The sequence below is a fragment of the Carettochelys insculpta genome, chromosome 30, assembly GCF_033958435.1.
Source record: "Carettochelys insculpta isolate YL-2023 chromosome 30, ASM3395843v1, whole genome shotgun sequence".
Taxonomy (NCBI): domain Eukaryota; kingdom Metazoa; phylum Chordata; order Testudines; family Carettochelyidae; genus Carettochelys; species Carettochelys insculpta.
In genome coordinates this window covers 13,765,243-13,785,558 of record NC_134166.1, presented here as the reverse complement: position 1 = coordinate 13,785,558, position 20,316 = coordinate 13,765,243, and the positions used below count along the sequence as shown (strand labels likewise).

Here is a 20,316-nt window from a genome sequence, read left to right as displayed (position 1 = left end):
CCACCCCATAACATGGCGCACGCAAAAGCAAGGCGGACATAAAATTACCAAGGCCCCGATTCAAACCTGCCCACCTGCCAGGTCTCCAGGGGTTCCTGTCACTCACCGAGGAACCAGCAAGTGTTTCCCAGGGGTCCTGCAGAGTCCTGTCCTTGGCTCACCGGCGCCTTTTATAATGACCTGAAAGACAGCAAAAAGTTAGCCCTGATGGGTGCCAGCTCGTGCAAGTGGGGAATGGTCCTGCTATTGAGGGAAACTTTCCTGGCTTCTACACTACCCTGGTGAAATGGGCCAGCGACAGGAGCCAAGGCCCTGCTCCCACTTCCTTTACCCAGCGGACTTGCTGACCCGGGGCTCCCCTTCCACGCCCGTTGGCAGCAGAGTCCATGTGACCCCAATAAGGTCGGGCCCAGGGTTCCTGGAAGCTCCACCCCAAAACCTGTTGTGGTCACCTAGGGCAGGGGCTGGGTGTCCTCTCTCCAAGGTGCTCTCTCTGCGCTGGACGTTTCCCTGCCCGCTGAGGATCACAGGCCATTCAAGCAAATGCCACTTATTAAACGATCAGTTTTTCAAAAGGAAAAACGGCCCCAGCTCATGGCACCCACGTCACCCAGACCTGTGGCACAGAGGGCTCACAAACGGTGCCCCGGGGCTATCAGAGCAGATCGCAGGCTATTCCTGGCAGGTCCCAGGCCTCCTCAGCCTGCCTGTGCTGTGGGGATGCTGCAGGTGAGACGGGGGCTCTGGCTGGCAGGACCCTTCTCCCCAGCCCCTCCCCAGCTCCCGGGCTGCTTCTCTGGCCCCTCTGGCTCTGCGGCTGAAGTTCTCCCCACAGGGGTCTGCCCTCCCTGCTGGTTCTCAGGCCCTGCCCTCCAAGCTGGGTGCTCCGGCTCCACCCGCCATGCTGGGAGCCAGGTTCTGCTGCCAGCTCAGCTCAGAGCCCTGCTCTCTCCTTAACTCTGCCCCATTCAGTCTAACCCAGGCCACCCATTTGGGCTACGTCGACTGAAGCCCCCTCCTTTCAGAAGGGGCATGGTAATGAGCAAGTTGGGACTACGCTAAGGAGGTGCTGCCATGAATATGCAGCGCCTCGTTAGCGTCACGGGGGCTGCACAAGTCAAAAGCAGCGCTCTCGAATCACGCACCGCCCACGTAGAAGGGGCCTTTCGAAAGGACCCCCCCGGACTTCGAAAGCCCCTTCTTCCTAAAACCAAATAGGCCTCGTTAGCGCCTCATTAGCATCTTCCCAACTCGTTCGTTGCCATGACCCTTCCGAAAGGAAGGGGCTCATGTAAACATGGCCTTGGTGTCCTCTAGTTCTCATATTATGGGAACAAGTAAATAACGTTCCTTTATTCTCCCTCTCCACGTCGCTCATGATTTTATACACCTCTGTCAGATCCCCTAATCTCCTCTTTTCTAAACCGAAAAGTGCCAGTCTCTTTAGCCTCTCCTCGTATGGGACCCTTTCAAACCCCTCGTCATTTTACTTGCCCTTTTCTGAACCTTTTCTAATGCTGAAATATCTCTTTTGAGGTGAGGAGACACATCTGTACGCAGTATTCAAAACGTGGGCGTACCACGATTTTCTAAAGGGGCAGGAAAAATATTCCTTGTCTCATTTTCTGTCCTTTTTTGAATAATTCCTAACATCCTATTTGCTTTTCTGACTGCTGCTGCACATCGCGTGGATGTTCTCAGAGAACCATCCACGATAACCCCAAGATCTCTTTCCTGATTAGTTATAGCTAAATTACCCCCATCATATTGAATGTGTGCTCGGGGTTATTTTTTCCAAAGTGCATTACTTGACGCTTACCCACGTTACATTTCATTTGCCGTTGTGTTGACCAGTCACTCAGTTGGGTGAGATCTTTTTGAAGTTCTTCACAGTCTGCCTTTGTCTTGATTATTTTGAACAGTTTAGTAACATCCGCAAACTTTACCACCTCGCTACTTACCCCTTACTCAAGATTATTTACTTCTTAAGCTGTAGATTGGTGGTACTGCTGGAGCATGTGGATTGTTCCCAGAGTCTTTGCTGGGGAAACAAACACAGAACAGTAGCTGAGGGGCGTTAACAGCCTTTGCCCCCAACCTGACTCAGACAACAAAGAAACCCCCCTTCGCTCAGTGCTAAATGAAATGGGGGCTTTGTCTGGCAGGCAGCTATGTGCCTCAGAAGTACAAAGCAGGTCCCCGAAAGGCTGCCGCAAGCCAGAGGAGCCTGAGAAGAAGCCCAGGGGAATCTTTTAGGGCAAAGTACCATCTGCGAGCAGGCTTGGCTTTCCGAGGAAGGAAACTTCTCCTGTGGCTTTTCCCTGGCGTGTTGAGGACAAGGTAGTTGCGTCCCCATTCTTGCGAGAGAAACAGGATTGTGCCAAAGACACACAGGACCCAAACCCCAACGTCTCCTGTGTGGAAATGATTTGTGGGGTCCTGACAGTTGGCTAAATTGCTCAGGTGGAAAGAAGCAACACACTGAGACAGAGCCAGCGTTTTGAAGTGGTTTCAGCATCTTGGCTGCATGGCTGGACGTGTGTTAATTAGTGGTGCTAATTTTATTCCTTTAGAGACCAGGTGGGTGAGGGAGGAGCTAACTCTGACTGGACTGACTTTTGTGGGTGAAAGAGACATGCTTTTAAGCTACACAGAGCTTTTCATTCTATGCCTGAATAACAACTACATCCACTTCCCCACCTACCTCACCTCTCTCACCTCTCCTGTATCCTGAGACCCACCTGCTACAACAATACGGCAAAAAATCGTATTTACTGATAACTCCCTTCGCAAGGTGAGGAATGGAACAGGCGACTAATGAATAGGTTTGGAGGCTAATGGATAGTCTCATTAATTGGTACAAAGATGGATGTGCTGTTCATCCACATTAATAATTGTAGTTTGATTGCTAACAATTAATTTAATGGTTTGAGTGACTGAATATTTTTAGAATGTAGCTTATATTTTTATTAATCAGAGGTATTATCAATTATAATTTTCTTTCAAATAATACAGTAATCTTACCAATGGAATATGAATGAATATCAGACTATAGTGATTAGTTAATTTATATTATTATAATAAGCCGTATATAATTGTTGTTTAATTTCACAACAGCTTGTTTGTAGTAATTAATATTATAACTTAGTGATAGGTCATTATTAATTATAGCAATTTTGCAGTAGATTACTGATATTAATTAGCGTAATTACCGATATATAATTGTTAACGAATTTCACAACAGATTGTTCTTTGTATTTAATACAACGTAGTTATAGATCATTACTACTTATAGAAATTTAGCAATGGACTATGGTTTATTTATAAGATTATAAAGATAAGTGTATAGAATATTGACTAATTTAGCAACTAAATATTCTTATTAATAAATTATAACTTAGTACCAGCTCACTGTGCTTAATAACAGAATATTCATATGCTATAGTTGAGTAACAGATCATTGTAATTAATTAGCAAGGAATGATGTTCTTATTGATATACTATAATTTAGCAATAGGCCATTGTTATTAATTAGCATCAGAATATTGTTAATTAATATATTTGAAGTTACTGCTGTATCATTGATATCAATGGCTTAGTATTAATTGATGCATTATAATTTAGCAATAGATGGTGAATGATTGTAGTGGTTCACCAATAAGTTCCCAGCACTTTTGCTATTGGAGCGATGGATGATTAGAGTTATTAATTGTGATTAGCTCACTCGCGGTGGGGACAGGGTAGACGTCGCTAACCAGCCTCAGAACGCGCTGAGGTGTTGTTACAGGCATGGAGGTAAAGGGATTATTCCTCTGGCGCTTCCCAGCATGCCCAGCAGGGGGCAGCGCGTCGCAGGGGTGCCCCAGGGGTGTTTACAGGGACATCACAAGGGACAGTTCTCATCTCCAAAAGTAAGTGCCGCCCCCTGGCCACAGGGGGGCGCTGTGCTGCAGGGGGTGGGGCTCTCCCCACCTCTCAGGGCTGGCCCTGGTGCACTAGGGGGCGCTGTGCTGTAGGGCCGGGACAGGCGGTAACTCAGTTTACCCAGCACTTGGGCTGGTTTCTACAAGGGCGGGAGGATAAGTCGGTGGGGGACATGTCCCTGATGGGACCACCCCCACGCTCTGCGCACCTGTGAAAGACGCCCCTCCGAGCTGTGCGGGATCTGGATCTGGGGCAGAGGACCCTGGGGTTAGAACCCACAGACCCCAGGCCAGCAGGGGCAGCTGGGAGCCACGTGGTGGCTTTTGGGTACTCCAGGAATGGGTCAAACCCAGCCAAGAGCTGATGGCCAGAGCTGGCTAGGGCATTAGACTCATGAGTTGCGGGGAGGGGTGAATGTGATGGGCTGATGCCAGGGTGTGAATGGGGATGGCTAGATAAAAGGGGGCACACGGGGGGTCTTGGAGGGGGCTGCAGAGATGGAGGGGACCATAGAGGGTATGTGTTGGTGTTACAAAGTGTTGAGGGTCCCCAGCCCCTGCACCCCATCCACAGGCAGATGGGATTCTTATTCTGCAGGGAGAATAGAAGGGTTATAAGGTGACAAGTTGGTGCTACGTGGTTTCCCTGTCTGCACAGAAACCAGAAGCTGTCTGTACAATCCTTTTTGGGGAGAGGGGCCCACAGGGGTCCCCAAGCTGGGCCCTGGCCTCCCTTCCTCCCTCTCCAGCCAGACGAGACTGCCCCACTCAACAGCCCAGTTCCAGCTCAACCTGCCAGCCCCGTCCTCCCTCCTTCACCCTGTTTCCCAGGGAGGAAAGGTGTCACCTGGCCGCCTAGGTTACAAGCAGCAGGGAGCCCGACTGCACCTGTGAGAAGTCATCACCCGTCAACTCCCCTCACCACTATGCACTGATGCTGTGCCTAGGGAAACTGAGGCACCCACCTTGGGTTTCTACAGGACAGCAGGAAACACACGCAACCGAAGCAGGGAAACAACATCGTTGATCCTTCTGTCACAGTGGCGATGGAAGGGATAGAAGAAGGAGGGTCTGGGGTGGATGCGTGCAGAGGGGACGGTCTGATGGACAGATGGAGGAGTGGGGGAACTGACGGACGGGCGTGAGGGTCGGGGGGATGGATGGAGCAGGGGCGGACAGCTGTCAGCCGTCAGTGAATCCCTAATTAAGACTGAAACGCAAAGAGGTCTCGTTACAGGGGAATGTGACGACATCTTTGGTCCCCAGGGAACCCGGGACAATCTGCCGGTGTGCCAGGACGTGAGGGATCCAGGCTAAAGCGCAGCGGCCAGCCAAGTGGACGGGGAGCAAGGGCTCGGTCCGAGGGACGAGGATAGGAAGGACGGGAAAACAGCTTCCCCAGCACGGGGGCTGCATTGCTTCCCTGTTGGCAAGCGAGGTGTGTGTGCATCCAGGAAGGGGTGAACATCTGCCTGCGAGAGAGCCCCTGCAGCGCCAGCCTCCAGGTGGGGCATGGGGTGGACAGGGGCCTTGCAACGCGTGTTGTGTTTTCTGTGTGAGCGGCCGCGTGAGGGTTGGAAGTTGACCTTGTGATAAGAGGAAAACGAATGCCTGCAGCAGGAAGCACGCGGTCTGCTGTGCCCACGGGGCGTTTGAGGGCAGGGAGGGCAGGCTCTGAAACGCAACCCGTGCATGTGCCTAAAGACTGCAGTCCTGGCACCTGAAATGCAAACGAGGGCTCTGCCGAGAGGAAGCAGCCCCCCCGGGACTGCAAGGCATGAGATGCATTGGCGCATGGATTGCATGTGGTGGATCCTGCAAAGCACTCCCTGCCGAACATATACCCAGGGCCCACCACGAGGCACGAGCACGTGGAAGGCAGGTGGAGGCATGGGTAGGTGGCCAATAGCTTTGCACGTGCAAGGGACTGGTAATCTGTAACCATGGGGGCCGCAGTCCCTGCAGTCGGACTGCACTCTGCATGGGCAGCTTATGAGATGCACCCATTGCCTACGGGCGCAGGCTTGTCCGGGGCTGCAGGTGGTGCTTGCTCCGTGTTGGGAGGCCTACCTGACTCAGGTGCCTAAACCTAGTTTTCAAAAGGGATTTAGGAGCCAAAATCCCAGGGACTGTCGGTGTGTTTTGGCTTCTAAATGGTTTTCTTCTTTAAATCAGTGCGGGACTTTGCTTGGGGAAGGAGGGGCACATCATGTGATCTCACAGCTTCCTCTGCCACTCGGCTGGGAACCAGGACTGCTGGGTTCCAGCCCTAGACCTGGGAGAGGAGTGGGGTTTAATGGTTAGAGCTGCAGGGGCCTGGGAATCTCAGGACCTCTGGCTTTAGACCAGCTATTTCACCTCTCTGTGACCCCGTTTCCTCATCAGTAAAACGGGGGAGGTGGTAAGAAGAATCTTTATTTTGTTGGACTGTGGTTTGTTTGGGCCAGAGATTGGCACTGTGCCTGGGCAGTGCCTGGCACAGCAGGGCCCTGCCCTGGTCTCAGCTGGGCAGAGCCTGTCTCTGGCTGGGTCTGGGCAGTGCCTGGCAGAACGGGCCTCAGCTTAGGTCCCCCAGGCAGCTGTGTAATTTAAGCTGCTTCTCAGTTCCCTGGGGGAAAATACAGCATCAGACCCAAACGTTCAGGAGGCTGGGGTGAAAATGTGGGTGAGTATCAGAGAGGGAGCCGGGTTAGTCTGTATCTTCGAGAACAACAAGAAGTCCTGTGGCACCTTCCAGACTGACAGATGTGGTTGAGTGTGACTGAGACAGTCTGGCTGCTTGAGGCTGGCGACAGCCAGAGCCCATGGCTGGGAGCCGGGATGGAAGAGCTTTCAGGGGTGTATCTGGGGGTGATATCCACAGGTGCTGGGCTAAGTCACACAGAATCCCACCACTGCCTCCCTGCAGGCAGGGAAGAGGGTGAAGGCAAGGCCCAAACCTGAGGTCTCCATTCCAGCCCTTGTCCCAGCGCCCGCTGGGCGGCCAAAAGCGGGGTGTGGGGGGCTGTGTTGGGGAGGACGGGCACTCACAGCAGCGGGGGCTGCGCTGTGCCAGCTGCCCAACACAGTTGGCAGAGAAGCTTCCTCAGGGCATGAGGTGCCCGACTCGCAGCCCCAAACTTCCGACCCTCCAGTCCCCTGGCTGCGATCAGCTGGAGGAGAAACCGCCCCAGGGACCGCACAGAGCAAACTCCCGCATCCAGCCAGAGACTCATCTCCATCCACACCTGGGTGGGGGCTCCCCGGGCAGTGCCGGCTGCCCCCACACCCCAGTGTGGCACGAGGAGACGCAGGGCGGCAACGACCTGAGGGGACCCACAGATCCACACAGACAAATATGCACAAGCACACGGGCAGAAACACACACTGCCAGACAAGCCCCAGGGAGCAACGGGGGGTGGGAACAGAAGTGCAGGCGTCTGCACAGGGACGCACAGAGCAGCCCTCCACCAGGGAGCAGGGACACACACACAGAGCAGGGACACACACAGCAGGGGAGCACAGGCTCGCTCGCTCTCTCTCTCACACACACACACACACACAACGGGAACAGTGACACACACACACAATAGGGGAAGAGTGACACACAGAACAGGGAGCAGTGAAATACACACACACACACACACACACCGGGGAACACGCAGAGCAGAGGAACACACGCACACACAGAGCAGGGGAACACACACACCCACACCGGGAACACACACACACACACACACAGAGTCCGCGACTGCAGCGCGGCCGGGCAGCGCCCCCCAGCGGACAGCCGGGAGCCTGCAGGCTTTGGGCTCCGCGCACAGCGGCCCTTGGACTGCAGGGGGCGCCCGGCGCCCGCTCTCGCCGCTGCAGCAGCCCGGCGCTTGAGCGGCTCGCGGCACGTGCTGGGCACACGCGTGTGGGATCGGGCCCGGGGCGCGGCGCAGGAGGAGCCGTGGATCGGGGCCCCGGGGCTGCATAGCCCCCCCACGCTGCAGCCCCGCCTGGCGGGGGCAGGGCTGGGGATACGCCCCCCCACTCAGAGCCCCCCCGGGCTCCCTGACCCATGCAGCCCCCCCCAAGTGCACCGCTGCGCAGGGGGCGGCCCCTCCAGCCCCGGCGGGGACAATCCCTGCTGAGAACGGGGCAGGCCGGGGAAACCCCACTTGCACATGGGGCCGGTGAACCGCTGAGCTGGGGGGAGGGGACAGGCCTCTGTCCCGTCCCCCACCGCTGAGCCAGCCACTCCCCCGCCCTAGGACGCGATGGGGGTTGGCTCCCTGTGGAGGGGACAGAGCCCATGGCCACCGCTGGGCCAGCCAGTCCTTTGCTGGCCGGGCTGCAGGGAATGACCTTTGCTGTGTGTGTCTGACCACACTGGAACGAAGGGTCCTGTGGCACCTTATATGGAGTAACAGAAAAGTTCTGAGTGTGAGCACAAACTCGCTTCATCAGGTGCTGGTCTTGGAAATCTGCAGGGCCAGGTACCTGGCCCTGCAGATTTCCAAGACCAGCACCTGATGAAGCGAGTCTGTGCTCACGAAATCTCATGCTCAAAACTTTTCTGTTAGTCAATAAGGTGCCACACGACCCTTCGTTGCTGTTACAGATCCAGACTAACACAGTTAACCCTCCGATTCTTGACCCCCACTGGGCGGGGCTTTGCCCGGGAGTGGGTGCCGCCCCCTGCTGGGCGTGTGGGTGTGTCTGTGTATGTCTCGCCCAGGCTGTGGGGCTTCACCCTGCTTGAGGGGTCTGCACACACCCTGCCGGACGCACTGTTTTCATTCTGCCTCCACGGGGAGGTCCGTCCTCGGTTTTGAAGGCGACAGATCCCCAGCCCCAAACTTCCTCCTGTGGTCCCTAAATGCAATTCAAGCGGCGGCAGAGGCTGATTGATGAGCCATCTGCAGCCGATTGCGGGACTTTCCCTGGGAAGGCGGGGAGGGGGTTTGGCTTCTCCCTTTGATATCAAACATGGATCTCCACTGCCCTAGCCGGGGACAGGTCAGGGAGGACAGGAGTGGAATGAGATCAGTGCAAAGACTCTGGCTGAGATCAGGGCCCCATCGCGCTGGCGGATGCCCAGACCCTAGCCAAGATCAGGGCCCCATTGTGCCTGGGGCTGACCAGACATCACGCCAGGTGCTGCCCAGACCCTGGCTGAGATCAGGGCCCCGTCGTGCCGGGGGGCTGCCCAGACATCTTGCCAGGTGCTGCCCAGACCCTGGCCATGGTCAGGGCCCCGTTGTGCCGGGCGCTGCCCAGCCATAGAGAAAAAGCGACCCAGCCTCAGAGATTTCCCAGGATGAACAGAAAAAGGATGGAGGGAAACTGAGGCCCAGACCTTGCTCTCACTCACTGAACAGATCTGGTGGGGGGAGAAAGAAGCGGGTGTGTAACAATGGACGGGTGTGAAGCGAGACACACAGACAGGCATTTAGCAGTGGTGTTGGAACCATGCTGGGAAAAGACAAGCAGTCGAGTTTCTCCAAGTCTCCCCTGGTCCTGGAGCATGAAAGCTCGGCTCTCGGCAACGTTCCCAGCAGACGCTGAGTCCATAAACGCTGATCCCAGGCCTGGCATGTGTCTCGATTCCTGGGGCCGAGGAAGCTACAAAACCTGCAAACATCTATCCGCCAGCTGCCTCCCTCGCCCAGACTCGGCCGTCCACCTGCGATAGAGCCATTTACCTGCATGCATATCCCCATCTATCTAGCTAGCTAGCTATCCCCACACACCTCCTCTACTGATCAATCTAATCTTGGGACACCAGGGACTTCGCTTCCTCCAGCTCCTTGTCTTCACCCACTAAATGACCCCACATGTCCCCTCCCCGCCACCCAGGCTCAATGTGCCCACTCCCTGTCACCTCCCTGTGATTCGTGCCTCATTTGCATGCCATTTGCATAATGAGCGCTGCAGCGATTAGAAAGCAGATTACCAGGCAATTTCTAAAGGAAAATAAAAGCTAAATAAAATCATTTGCACCCCAGTGGGATTAGTATTAATTGGCTGAGAGCATCAGGGTGTAGTGGTTATAGCGGGTGGGGGGGGAGGCTGGGAACCAGAACGCCTGGGTTCTCTCCCCAGCTCTGGGAGGGGAGCAGGATTAGGAGTGTGGAAAGAGGTCAGAGCTGAGATGAGGGGGCTTCAGGGCTGCCCCCCCACCCTGAGATGGGGCAGTGAGTTTCAGCCCAGGTGCCCCATCCCCAGATTAAGCCCCCCCATTTTGAGGTTGCACTGGAAGGGAAGGGCCTGCCTGGTGACCCCTGACTGAGCACTCCCCACATGACCTGTGACCCCACACTTTGCCTGCCCCCTATGACCTTTGACCCTGTATTATTGTGCCTGTGGGTGTGACCTTCCCATCCCCCGGGCAGTGGCCCTGCAGGGCCTTTGAGCTCTGACCCCTGGTCTGGTCCCACAACCTGCCAGGCACTGGCCTGGCTGGCACCACCTCTGTCTTCAGCTGCGTGCGTGTGGGACCTTGGCCACCTGCCCCCAAGGCAAAGGGGCCTGGGGCCTGGCACAAGAGCCCCTGACCTGGGACAGTGTCACGCGCGTGTGTGTGTCTCTGCATGCCCATCCCCACACAAACAAGCCAGACACCAGGGGACAGGGAGATCTCACACGTTCCCACACACACACACACTCACTCTGCTTAGTCCCCTTCCCAACCAATGGCTCCACCTGGGAAAAGCTCATTAACTGTCTGGCAAACGACTGTGAAAAATCCGTTCCCAGGGCCTTTGGCCATGGACGGGGAAACGAATCGAAACCACCTGACGGAGGTTAGAGGAGAACAGCCCCGGGATGCTCAGACAGCACAGCGCCCCCTGCTGCTGCCCTGGGGGGTTGCAGCCAACCCAGGGGTGAGCCCCCACCCTGTTCCCTGCAGCACAGCACCTCCTAGTGCCACGCTGGGGGATCACTGCCAGCCCTGAGCCCACTGCACCCCCTACTGAGCCACCCTAACATTTCCCCCAAGAGGTCTCCCATCCCCTTCCCAGCCCTGAACCAACCTGCCCTCTCTGCAGCCCCAACGAAGTGTTACCAGAGATACCCCAGCAGGGCTGCAGTGATACTATTACCCTCCTGCCCCGACACCCCAGCTCTTCCCCTTGCACAGGCTGTTCCCCAGACTGGCCGCCCCAGCCAGCTGCTTCCCCACTCTGACCCTCTAATGCCCTTCACCTCTCCCCATGCCAGGGCAGCCTCCCGCCTCTGAAACATTCCAGGGGAGAACGGCAAAGCCAGTCTAGCCCCTCTGCAGCGCTGACTTCACTGGGCCATGGCTGATAGACCTGCATTGGGCACTGGCCCCATTCCTGTTGTGGGGGCTACGCTTTCAGCTCTTGAAAGGGAACTCAGGAGTCCTGACTCCAAGCCCCTTTAACCCACCAGACTGCACTTCCCTTGCAGGGCTGGGACTAGAACCCAGGAGCCCTGGTGCACTAGCCCCTGCGCTAACCAGCGGCCCCCCCAAGTCCTATGGGACACAGAGCAGGGGGCAAGCCAGGGTAAGTTACACTTTACTCCCCCCTCTGTCCTGCTCAGCACTGGGCCGGGCCTGGGCTGGGTTAACCCTCCCACACGGCGGAATGGGGAAGTGCTTGAGAAAACCCCGGAGGACCTAATTCCTATCAGCACTGGTCGAGAAGGCGGGCAAGGGGGAGCCCAGTGGGAGGACATGCTGCGGCCGGGGGTGTGGGGGACAGTTCTCTCCCTTGGGGCTGGATCAGGGCCAGCCCCCCTGGGGGAAAGGCCTGTGCCCCACTCCCCTGAGCCAGCCAGGAGCAGACTACCAGCGCCCTTGGCCCGTGACCCACTGCCTGACTCCCAGTGGGCAGGCGTACCCCTGGCAGACGGGGGCCGGGCTCGAGCCACAGGGGAGGGGGCCCTTCCCTTGGCCCAGGGTGGCAGGCACATGGGGGGGCCGGTGGCAAATGAAGTTAAATACCCGAGTGTCACCGGGAGATTAAGACCTTATAAATCACCCAGACAGGAGCTGGTTAGGGACAATTTTCTTGCTGTCAGGTCCCTGGGCACATGATGTATTGGGCAATATTTCCCTGGCTGCGCAGGGAGGAGGCGGCCTGGCGGTGTTGCCATAACAACATAATTTTGGTAAGGTTTATCTGTATGCTGTCCCCCTCGGCCCGCTAATCTATATAGTTGGGGCAACATTTCTGAGCTGGGAATCCCGGCCGGAGTACAGCAGAAATCCTTAGGGGGGGCATAGAGGTGACCGGGCAGGTGTGTGCCCTGCTGTCTCCGCTGGAGGGCATGATCCACCCCTGCCATCCGGCCCCTTCTCCCCTGTGACAAGAGCCAGTGGGCTGCAGCCGTGCACAGCAGAGAGCCAGGCCTGGGGCGAGAGGGGCAGCCAGGGGGAGAAACCACATAAAGCACAGCCAGGAATAGCTGAACGAAGGGAAAGAAGCAGAGAAAGAATTAGACAACTGGCAGCCAGGACACCTGGGCTCTCGCCCCAGCAGTGGGGCTGAGCGGATAGCAAAGCGGGCTGCAGGAGGCCGGCTTTTTGCGGGGGGCAGTTCTCCTCTGACTCAGTTTCCACTCTTAGCACAGGCATGCTCTCCCGCAGGACAGCAGTTTTTGGCTGTGCTGCGCAGCACTGGGCAAAGGCCGGAGGGAGAGCCAAAGGTTTATTGTTGTTATTTTATTAGCAGGCGCAGTGCCGACGATTGGCCCAAATAATCTGTTTTTAATAGATGCGGCTATTGGAGGGGAAAAGGTCTGGGGCAGGGTAGGGAGAGACACGGAAAACAGCGTGGCAGAGACTGGGAGAATCTGGGATGGATCTATCTATCCGTCCCCAGCCGCCCCCTGCGTCTGTCTGTCTGTCTGTCTGGTGGCTCTGCCATTCCAAATGAAGCACTTGCCATGACGTGCCCCCAGGTCGTTACGTGTGGGTCTCTCATTACACTGCCATCTAACTCAGCCTGGAGAACCATCCCTGTGTGACTGCTCCCCAACTGCTCTGCCCCAGAGGTGGCCACATCTCAGTGCCGGATGAGCCGTCCCAGGTGGTGTCTATGTGCGGCTGCTCCCCAGTTGCCGCACCCCAGAGGTGGCCGCGTCCCAGGTCCGGAGGAGCCAACCCCCTGTCTCTGCTCTGGACAACTCCAAAGGAGAGTGGGACAAAGTGGAGAATTCCCGACAGGCCAGCGCTAGGACAGTAACTCCGGTCAATCTGGGGCGATCGATGCAAGAACCTGTTTGCTAAATGCCTCTTCATTAGAATTTAGCCTGTCAATAAAATTACAGCTTTGCATAAACACCCGACCCAGAGCGACAGCCGCCCCCGCCCGCCCAGGACAGTTAATACAAGTTCAATATGGATTAATAATTCAGGGTTTAAATTATTTTTCTTCCCAAGATTTCAGCAGGTGGCAGGCAGGCACCACAGAGGAGAGCTCGGATCAGAGGCAGAGAATTATGCCCCCTGGGAGGAGTGGGTCGAGTGTTTTGCACAGCTGGGAGGCAGGACTCTTAGGTTCTGTCCCTGGCATCGGGTGGGGAGCAGGGCCTAGTGGTTAGAGCAGGCACGGGTGGCAGGGGGTCTCTGGTTTCTGCACCATCCCCTCCTGGTTGCCTAAGTGCACCTGAGACGCATCCCGGATGATGCATGTCAAAGCTTTCGCCTCCATCTGTCTCTCTCACCGCGGAAGCTGCAGCCTCATTGATTTTTACCTCCCCTCCCAGGCCTGGCAGGCAGAATCCGTCACAGCCTCCGCAGATGCTCCCACAAATCCCCCCCCAACCCCGGGGCCGGGCTGCATTCCAGGAGCACTCAGGGCCCCACTGAGACCTGCAGCTGATCGTGCAGGGAGGTCACGCTGACAGCCGGGGAGAGCTGGAGGGGCTGCTGCCCTCTAACCACTAGACCCCACACCCTTCCCACAGCCTGGGACAGAACCCAGGCAGCCTGGCTCCCCACAGCAGGGTGCGGAGGTCAGGGTCGTGCTGCCTTGATTGACCCTGGCACTCAGGGGCACAAGCCATCAGTCAAGAGAAGCCCAGAAGCCAGCAGAGAACTGACCAGGCTGTAAAGTGGCCCATCGATTTCCCAGTGCAACCGGCCACGAGGAAGCAAGAGCAATGGGGCAGGTGGAGAGGCCTGCAAGAGCTGAGAGCAGCCAGGACTCCTGGGGTCTGTCCTGCCCTTGGGAGGGGAGTGGGGGCGAATGGCGAGAGCAGAGAGGCTGGGAGCCAGGACTCCTGGGTTCTCGGCCTGGCTCTGGGAGAGTAGTCGGGGGTTGTGGTCTGAATGTGGCACCTGGGATTACTGGTAACGAGGCAGTGCAGCACATTGCTTCCACACCTCTGGCAACGCAGCAGGACTCTCAGCCCGGAGAAAGAAGGGCTCAGTCAGATCTCTGGGCAGGCAGCCCCTTGCCCCCCGAGCCTGGGATCCCCCCAAAACCCCCACTGCCACACGCCCCCATTGAGCCACCCCTCTGCACCAATGTCCCTGGACACACAGCCCATGCCAACAGCTGCTGCACAACTCAATAACACAAAGCCCCCCAGCTGACAGAATCTCTTGCCATGGGTGGTGCACGTTGGCACCTGCCTCGGTGCACAGAACAACGCTTATTCTGCACATGGATGGACGAAACCACAGGGTCTAAACTCTGCACCATACAGAGACACCCCTGTGCCTCCCCATCCACCTCCACCTGCTCTGCGCCTCCCCAGCCACCCCTGTGCCCCCCCATCCACCTCCACCTGCTCTGTATCTCCCCAGCCATCCCTGTGTCCCCCCATTCACCACCTGCTCTGAACCTCCCCAGCCATCCCTGTGTCCCCGATCCACCACCTGCTCTGCGCCTCCCCAGCCATCCGTGTCCCCCATCCACCACCTGCTCTGCGCCTCCCCAGCCATCCCTGTGTCCCCGATCCACCACCTGCTCTGCACCTCCCCAGCCATCCGTGTCCCCCATCCACCACCTGCTCTGAACCTCCCCAGCCATCCCTGTGTCCCCGATCCACCACCTGCTCTGCGCCTCCCCAGCCATCCGTGTCCCCCATCCACCACCTGCTCTGCGCCTCCCCAGCCATCCCTGTGCCCCCCCACCTGCTCTGCACCTCCCCAGCCACCCCTGTGCCCCACCCACCTCCATCTGCTCTGCGTCTCCCCAGCCATCCCTGTGCCCCCCCCATCCACCACCTGCTCTGCGCCTCCCCAGCCACCCCTGTGCCCCCACCCACCACCTGCTCTGCGCCTCCCCAGCCATCCCTGTGCCCCCACCCACCACCTGCTCTGCGCCTCCCCAGCCATCCCTGTGCCCCCCCACCCACCACCTGCTCTGCGCCTCCCCAGCCACCCCTGTGCCCCCCCACCTACCACCTGCTCTGCGCCTCCCCAGCCACCCCTGTGCCCCCCACCCACCTCCACCTGCTCTGCGCCTCCCCAGCCACCCCTGTGCCCCCCACCCACCTCCACCTGCTCTGCGCCTCCCCAGCCATCCCTGTGCCCCCCCACCTCCACCTGCTCTGCGCCTCCCCAGCCATCCCTGTGCCCCATCCACCTCCACCTGCTCTGCGCCTCCCCAGCCACCCCTGTGCCCCACCCACCTCCACCTGCTCTGCGCCTCCCCAGCCACCCCTGTGCCCCCACCCACCCATCACCCTGTTCCCAGGCTGGGTCTAGTCCCCCACCCAACTCCTCCATCTCCAATTTTCTACTTTTCCCTCGGTATCGAACAGCTGCTGAGGTTTTTTTCATTTTTTCTCCATTTGTCTCTTTTCATCTCATCAAGTCCCTTAATCCCATTAATTGAATCGATGCATCCAAAAGGAAGCCAGCTAATTTCCACCACCCGTCTGATCTGCACTGCGATGTGACCCTCGCAAATATCCACCGCAGCCTTCTAAATTACCCCGGTTCACCGCCTGAGTGAGCTCACGCCTCCATTGGCTCCAAATAATGCAAATATCCCATCTGATACGGTGCAAGATATTTAATATAATCCCGATAATCTAGTCAGAAATCCATCACAACTTTGTAATCAAATACAATGATTTAGTTAATCCATTTAATCTTATCCGTTCCTCTGTCTCGCTGAGGTTTTTCACTCACTGTGTCTTAAAAGTGCATCACAGAACTGCGGATCCAGACTCCTGGGCTCTCTTTTGGGGGAGGTCTTGGGGGTTATAAGGAAAAACTGCTTCACCAGGAGGGTGGTGAAGCACTGGAATATGTTACCTAGAGAGGTGGTGGATTTTCCATCCCTCGAGGTTCTTAAGTCCCAGCTGGACAAGGTCCTGGCTGGGATGACTTAGTGGGGGTTGATCCTGCTTGAAGCAGGGGGCTGAACTGGAGACCTCCTGAGGTCCCTTCCAGCCCTAGGACTCTAGGGTTCTCTTCTTGATGTCCACCAGATGCCTCTCTGCTTCCAGGACTGGGGACAGAACCGAGGAGCCCCTGCTGCTCTAACCATTAGGCCCTGCTCCATTCCCAAAGCTGGGAACAGAACCCAGGAATCCTAACACCATAGTGTAATGTGTTGAACCATGTGAGAAAGGAATTAATGTGACTCTTAAAAAGCTGGACACAAGAAAGTGTCTTTATTTTTCTTTCTTTTATGATTTGGTGCTGTCCATCAGCCCCATGCGTGGGTGTGTGAGTGAGAGCGAGAGAGGTGATCTTCAAGTACCTAAGCAGAAATTTTGGGCATCTCGAACAGCAGTAATCTAGAACTGTGCAAACATGCCCTTTCCTGCAATGAGAGTTCATGTCTTAAAGTGCCCTCTGTGGTACTGTGGCATTTTGCTTTCAGTCACATTTAATAAAAGAAATAAATCACAGTTTAAGAGAGATGATAGCAGATAAAAATATCCTCTTGCTTGATCCATTTCCCCTGATCAAAAGAATGTAGAAAAACTGCAGAATGCATGCTGTGGGGTTTTCATAAGGATCTGAATTCTAGACCAGAAAAACATCTAGAACCCGTGCCTTTCTAAGTGTTCTAGATTCATTAATGCCTTGAGCAACTCCACAATGTGTAAACCATGGATTTTAAAGCAGAACTGGTGCTACAGAGGGGCTTAGCTGTAGCTGTTGTCTAAAGTGACTTTTGCCAGTTCTAGAGAGAGACAATGATGCAGAGGCTTCTAGACACGAAGAAGAGGTTGGATTGTTTTTTTATTTTGAGAAGCTTTTGGCTCTGGCTACAAAATTGCCAAGATTTCTAGACCCTACAGCCAATTACAGACTGAGAAATTTAGAACCCCTGGGATGTTGCTGGGCTTAAAAGCATCCCAAGACCTGACACCTGTGAAGTTCTAGAATCGGTAAGGAATCTGGAACCTACACGTTCATATCACGGTTTTCAGGAGAAGAGGTTTCTAGGACCTATGAAATCAAGGAGGAGTCTGGCACACAAAGGGTCACGTCAGCTTACTAAATGGTGATTGATGTAGGATCGATGCTCTTGCAGACTGAGCTAGGGACCATCGAGTTACTGAGCATCATGAGATCTAGGACATGCACAGTTCTAAGAAAAGGTCAGGCACCCATAACCCATTGGATAACAGCAGGAGTGGCCCAGAACCTGATGATCCAAGGGGGGCTGAACTCATGAAGTGACATGACACAACGGGAACTGGAACATGCAGGGCTGCATCAGGAGTGTAAGGGGAGAGATATCTGGAATCCACAACGTTATGGAAGACATTGAGAACTTTGAACATATGAAATCACAGCAGGGGCTGGAAGTGAATGCACCTAGAACCCATTTGTATATTTGTGAAAGCATCAAGAAATCAGGGACTCAACATATTAGAACAAGGCATGCCTTCTAGAACCTGTTTCACATGCTGGAAGAGCTAGAAGCCATTAAGTGCTCCATCAATTCATCCAGAACCTGAGTTCTAAGCTCCCTGACCCTGGAGCCAGAGAACCTGTAGCTTGGTAGGGCAGTTTTGGTCAGCCTGCAGCTACCCTGCAGCTCTCATGAGAGAGACCATCCTGGCTGCTGGGATCTTCAGCAAAAGTCTCCTGGAGCAGAGCTGGCAGGAACCTCTGGAGCACCTGCTTGAGCCCCTGTCCCACAACGAGGTAGAGGATGGAGGTAAAGCAGGCATTGACACAGAAGGCGAAAGCATAAATGACTCTGATGATGTCCATCTCGAGAACATTGTTGAAGAGCAACAGCCCCTGGCAGAAGCAGTAGGGCAGCCAGGAGAGGAAGCGTGACACCGCCGCACCCAATGTGACTTTGAAGGGCTTCCTGCTCTGTGACCACCTCTTTTCCCTCAGCTTGAGCGCAGTCTGGCCGTAGCATCCTGCAATGGTGCAGAAGGGCAGCCGGAACCGGATCACAAAGATGCCCCATGTCCTGCATCCCTGTTCCATTCCCCTCTCCGGAGAGAACATAATTGTTCATGCAGATGATCCTGCCCCCGGCCACCTCGCGGGTCTCCCGGAAAGCCAGTTAGGGAGCGCTAAGTGCGATGGAGACCAGACACACGCCCACAACCAGCTTCCTAGCCGGGGGCACAGTGCGGTGGGTCCAGCACCAGAGGGGGTGGTGAGTGAGGGTGTAGCAGTCCAGGCTGATGAGGGTGAGGAGGAAGATGGAGGAGAACATGCCTAAGGAGATGCAGGCATTGAGGAGTTTGCACATGGCCGTGCCGAAGACCCAGTGGAAACCCAGGAGGACGTAGATGGCAAAGAAGGGGATCAGCAGGGCAAAGAGGAAGCAGCAGGAGATCAGGTGGAAGAACCAGAGCGTGGTCACCGTCCTCCTCATCTTCATCACCAGCACCCACAGGTACAGCCCGTTCCCCACCAGGGAGATGGGGCACAGCAACACAGCCATGGCCAGGTGAGAGCTCTTCACGGTTTCTGTGGTCTGAGTAGAATTTGCCACTGTTGTTGGTGGGAGGGACATGTTGCCTTGGCCCATGGTGCCCTGGGGAAGGACAGAAGGGGCATTGAAAAGGATGAGCGAGGAGAGGAGGATGGGGAAATAATGGGATGCAGAATGGACCTCTCTGGGAACCACACAGCTCTCCACAAACTCCAATACCCAGGATATTCTCGGATCAACTGGGCCATGGCCAGTGAAACTCTCTTCTCCCAGATAGACCCATGGCACTGAGTGTTATGGGTCCAGGACAGCTTTAGCATCTTCATAAGCGCCCACGTGTAACTCTCCCTTCCTAGGAGGACACAGCCTCTGGAGTGACTGGGACGAGGAATGAGCCGGCCGGACACAAGTTTGAAGATGTAATGCCACATGTCAGTTGACTGCCCTTTTGCCGGTGTTGGAAACTGACTGTGAGTTTCCGTCTATGGTTTGGCGGGTGGAGAGGACAACGGCAATTCTGGCAATTTAAAAAACATTCTGTTTTCAAAAACTGTTTGCGGCCCAAAGGTCTGAGGTTCTGAACATGGCCTTTCGGTCAAGGAAAAGCCCCAGGCAGGGCCAATAACCATCCCTGCAGCTCAGTCAGGAAGCAGCAGTTGTGGTGAAAACCTCTTGGAGGTTCTGTAAAAACCTGGAGCTTTGGTTGAAAAAAGAGCAGTTCAGGGGTGAGTCAACACAACGCTGTTTTGAAATAACTTGGCGAGAGTCTACACAACGGCTGTTGCACAAGAATTTCAAACCAGCAGATGGCTCAGTTTGAAATGGGCAAATCTCGTTCCACAAGGAAGAGTGCCCGTTTCAAAGAGCTATTTGGAGTAGGAGCTGCACAGGGAGGGAACAGAGCCTATTTTGAAATAAGCCCTAAGCACATCCAATGACTCACATTTGAAATAGGCTGCGTGCATGCAGACGCTCTATTTTGAAAGAGCCGCATGCTAGTTTGCAACATGGTTGGTGTGTAGCAGCATTATTTCCGAATAAGCTACTCCAAGATAGCTCTCCCGGAATAATACTGCTCTGTAGCTGTAATGGCTCCCAAGGTAGACTCGAACCTGTGACCTCAGGGCCAGAGCGGTTACATTCTCAGCTACAAGCCAGCAGGCTTGCAGCTAAGACCATCGAGAAGGCACCGTCTCTCTCTGTCTGTGTATGGCCTAGGTGACCCATGGCACAGTGACCCACCCCTCAATGTGTGGGTTTCATGGCTGCACGCTAAGAGTTTCAAAAACCAATTCTTTCTCGACTGCCAGCTCGACATGGTCCCGCCTCTGGAGTTGGTGCTTGTGCCTTTTAGGGCAGAGGTTCAGAGCCCCGTAACTCTCCAGGGGGACAAGCCCTGGAATCGGCTTCCCAGGGCAGTTGTGGGTCCCCCCCCCGGAGGGCTTCAGAGCAGTCGGACAAACGCCTGGTGGTTTTCCCAGAAGATGCCTGGGGCAAACACGAGCCCGGGGCATTTATGGGGGAGACTGGATGAGATATACACACTGGGGTCCCCGCTGGGGTCCAGCTGGACA

General features: G+C 55.7%; 1 pseudogene; it reads right to left on the bottom strand.

Annotated features, from left to right (window-relative positions):
• Positions 1–17,856: 17,856 nt before the first annotated feature.
• Positions 17,857–18,838, bottom strand: LOC142004056 (putative G-protein coupled receptor 33; annotated as a pseudogene).
• Between the last annotated feature and the right edge of the window lie 1,478 nt (positions 18,839–20,316).